The sequence below is a fragment of the Hyalella azteca genome, unplaced genomic scaffold (assembly GCF_000764305.2).
Source record: "Hyalella azteca isolate HAZT.00-mixed unplaced genomic scaffold, Hazt_2.0.2 contig11116, whole genome shotgun sequence".
NCBI classification, from domain to species: domain Eukaryota; kingdom Metazoa; phylum Arthropoda; class Malacostraca; order Amphipoda; family Hyalellidae; genus Hyalella; species Hyalella azteca.
In genome coordinates, this window is record NW_025941125.1 from 110333 (window position 1) to 114847 (window position 4515).

Genomic DNA, 4515 nt, shown 5'->3' on the forward strand with positions numbered 1-4515 from the left:
GAAACCTTACTGTGTGCACTTGCAGTTTTTCAGATTTGCAGTACCGTAATTGCACTAATATCAAAATAATTTCTAAAATGCAATTATTTGAATTCAAATGTGTTGGCAAGATCTTCTGAAGGCATAAATTTTGCCAAAGATCTTTTGATATTCACCCCCTTTCTGCACCCTGGCTGCTCGCTGGGTCCTAGGTCACCCAAAATTAAATGGCTAAATCTAATGCAAGGTTGAGACTGAGAGTTCTCAATAGAATTTTCCTTAAAAAATGACGAGTGAGAGATACCGTCAACCGGGGCAACTCGGGACTGGCGGGGCAACTCGGGACGCACCTCCAACACGGCGTAAAATTGTTATAGTAGCAAAACTAATTGGAATATTGCTATCGAATATCTCAATATTTGAATGGTGTTGTATATAGGGATAAAATAAATTGCCACATTATCGAATAATCCTAAATAACCATATCCATGATATATTAGATCTGACCCAACGCCTTTTTGACTTTTGAATTTTTTGCCCCCCATTGTCCGTGATACTAATAAAATTCAGAGCAAGGAAAAGCCAGGGTGCGACAGCTACAACAGCGCTGTGGCTCCAGTGGAAGGCAGATTTTTTTTTGGATGTACGGACGGATCTGGATCCTACTGTTGCTACGGAGAACTTGAGCCTGTGTTCGTGTTGAGCTCGTGATGTTCACGTTGGATACCTCCTCCAAGTGATGTTCCCTGGCCCTGTGGACCGACGTCTAATGACTCCTTAATCTAAACCTGCACCAGCCGCCCCAGGATGATGGACCTCTCTTCGAAGACTCAGCTGGATCAAACTTACCATGGAGGCCAAGTCTTTATTCAATACACTGTAAGTCCGGCATTGACAGGGCGTGATTCATTGTCAAGGATGGTGTTGGGTTAAAGATCTAATAGCCGCTTCACGGCCTGATTTATAATAAAGATGTAGGGCCAACTGATCTAATCTTATGTATTCAATAGAGCAAATGATATGAAATGATTTTTATAAATTGATCCAAATGATGTATAATTGAGTTAGTGATCGATAACTAATTCCAAATTGATTAAATGATTGTTAAACTCGCTAATTGATCTCGGAGAAATTAATGACAAATTCCAAGTACAACGATTGATCAATTAATCTCTTCTCGGTATATTGATGTGATCTTCATTATTTACTTAATAGATGCCGCATGATGACGTACGCATGACGTCATCCGCCTCAAGTTTTCTGCTGGCCCTTCATTGAACGAAACAGTGGCGGAATTCACGCAATCTTATTTACTTCCTGCACACGGTTGATCGAATAAATTATTTCGTATATACAGTTTTTGTCTTTCCGCCATAAAGTTTTCGTTATGGCGACCGTGACAGGACCGTGAAGCTAGGTTGGCATGTGGTTGGTGTTTGGTCTGGTGTTTTNACATCATCTACAATGAAAGAGGCGGACTTCAGAGTACTGTTAGTAATGGATGAGTACGCTCTGCATGCTTCATGTGTTTTAAAATGAAGTTTCATTCCCAGTGTCCCGAGTAGCCCCGTTCGACGGGGCTACTCGGGACACTATTTTTTTGCTTCTGGCACCTTACGAATAGCATATGGAATTTTTTTGAAGATGCCATTCGATAGCCCTCGCAATGAGCTATAAAATGAGCCTAAACTTGTTTATGAAATGTTTCATCGTAAGAAGTTATTAACAAAAAACGCTCAAAACCGTCCCGAGTAGCCCCGGTTGACGGTAAATCAAAAGAAAATTTTTAACATGAATAATAACAGAGATTCAGGAATATATGGCATTAGCTTAAAAAATCAAGACGTTAGAATTTATCTCCATTTCTTTTAGACTTTGTCAAGCAGAGTGGCAGGCTGGCAGCCATTACTGTATTTACTGGCATAGCCAATACTAATAGACTAAACTTCTAATTTTAGTTATTTATTTCTTTGCTGTACAAATATCGTACAGCAAACACCAGCACTGTAAATAATAACATAAGATACAGTTATTAAAGTTTTTAGGGCCATTTTGAAGAGGTCAATTTCATTATATATTATATCAAATATGACACCAAGACAATGTAACATACCACCCAACAACTTCTTCTTCTTCTAATTGCTGTTTAATGGGAGCTTTGAAGACTTGTCATGATGTCCATGTACATGTAGCCCCAGACAGGAAGTTGCAGCATGGACAGCAAACCTGTTACACAAGACTAGAGAACAAGACATGAGAGCCGCAAAACATGGCAGAGCCATGAAACACAGCAGAGCTGTGAAACACTGATGCCACAGTGCTGAGGAGATTCCTAGCAATGGTCTTCCTGATTTGCTTAATACCTGCTGAGCCAAAAGGAAATGTTGCCAAGGCTTTACTGAGTGAAAGGTCATTGCCAAAGAACTTTGAGGTGGGGCATTCATCAGGCCAGCTAGTAGCTCTACCAGAATTACCACATTGTCTTGACTTTTAGTACAGTCAGTACTCTGGGTTTGGCTTGAATCATAGTTTGGCCATAAACAATTTTAGGTTCTGGGTCACACTTAAAAGCTGAAGGCGCTGAAGTAGCTGAAGACCACTATGCAGAGGGTGGATGCAGCGTCGGCAATATATGGATTTTTAAGCCCAAAGCGTTGCCGGCCATTTTAAAGATGCGTCGCCGGGTAATTTTTAATGAAAAGCCATTTACAGTAATCGTAAACTGCGGCTGTTATACATACGAAATGTAAACAGACGGTGTTCAGTGTTGCCATATGACTGGAGAAAATTTCTTCTAAAATAAAGATGGCCAGGATTGCGCGAACACGTGCGCGAAGATAATCAATTTTCATTACATTGCGCCAACTGTGCACAGCAATAGCTCAAAAAAAGTGAAAATGCGCGGGAAAATTCACCGAAAACATACATCATCCTGAGTGTGGCATTTTTGAGTCCTATATGTAGTAATGTAGACCAGTAAAGTATCATGGATTATGGATACCACATACCAGCATTATCATACATAAGGAATTGGTTCAAATCTTGAGTGAATGAGGAAATTAAAATGAACTGATTCTAAAACATCTCTGGTTTGCCACTGGCCATAGTGGCAAACCAGAGCTTTTTTAGAATCAGTTCATTTTTAATTTCCTCATTTACTCAAGATTAAAACCAATTTCATAAGTATAATAATGCTGGTATCCAGGATACTTTACTTGTCTACACATAGGACTCAAAAATGAACTTGAAAGAGAGTCTAAAAAACTCTCTGCTTTGCCACTATGCCACTGGCACTATGCCCCACAGTCCCACTATGCCGGGCACTATCTCCAGAGCCCAGCCTGGGCCCTGGTGCCTGTCAGGTGTCTGCACTCTGCTGTGCTGCTGCCCTGCAGGCCCCTGCTGGCATAGGAGATAGACTGATAGAGAAAGTGAAATACATATCTTAAAATCCACAAATAGGTCCATGTCCATCTTTATAAGTCTCACTGTTTCAGACGTGGAAGCTGAATGTTTTGAGATTCTGACTGATGATAGGGCAGCCGGCAGAGTGCATTAGTTTGCTTCGTTGTTTTGGTGGTGGTGGGGCCGTGGGGGAAATCGCATCAGTCGGAGGGTCTTTCTTCGTTTGCTTACCTGATTATCGTTTCATGAGGATCAGAGGATGATTGTTGTTTAGCACTAGCAGTCACCGACTCTGCGCCTCATCGTATTCGTAAGCACTGTAATCAAAGATCGCGGAAAATGAAAAGTATAAATTCACTCTTGAAGGTCACACTGGAGCAAACTTCCTTACGTCCGTCGCACACCGCAGCTCAAAGTCTCAAACCCGAATCGTCAGCGAACAACCCACGGCCTGACAATGGATTGTTTACGTTTTGCGATCTCCGTGACGTCACATGTGAGTTGCACTGAAAGGCGGAACTTCTCGTGGGTCCAATTTATATAGTTCAACCATGGTTGAAATATATAAGGTTGACCCACAAGAAGTTCCGCCTTTCAGTTCAGCTTTCTTGTTACGTCACTGAGATCGAGAAATGCAAACAAACCCGTCATTCCCATGACGGATTGGTTGACTATTTTGATCTCATTTCGGTGATTGGTTAATGCACGTGACGTCTCTGAGATCAGTGACGTCACAGGAGAACAACAAACGTCATCAGCGAAAATTAGCTTCTCATTGGTCAACCTTATACTAGTTCAACCATGAGTTCAACCATGCGTCGGACCTCAGATATAGTAGGCTAATAGCGGTTTCAGAGTTTATTATACCGTAGACCTGTCGCCGATTCTTAACATCGCAGAACATTCACAGCATTTTGCGGTCTCGAACTCGCAACTCACTGCTACAATTCTGCTGTGCTTAACCGCCCGGCCTCCTCGCTGATTCTGACCAGAAACTGTCACACAGAGCTGGGATCGAACCCGCTCCTCTCTGTTCCAATCTTGGTACTCTGAACTTTAACCACCGGGCCCCCCTGCAGAGCCATAAAACATATGGCAGGAATTATGATGTCGCCTGATAATCAATCAATT

The 4515-nt window shown here is 41.9% G+C and overlaps 1 long non-coding RNA gene across 1 annotated transcript; it reads left to right on the forward strand.

Moving 5' to 3' along the window:
- The first annotated feature begins 530 nt into the window (after positions 1-530).
- On the forward strand, positions 531-1331 carry LOC108683290. Its single transcript, XR_001931603.2, has 2 exons — positions 531-858; positions 1195-1331. It is a non-coding gene; the product is annotated as an uncharacterized LOC108683290 (long non-coding RNA).
- The last annotated feature ends 3184 nt before the right edge of the window (positions 1332-4515 follow it).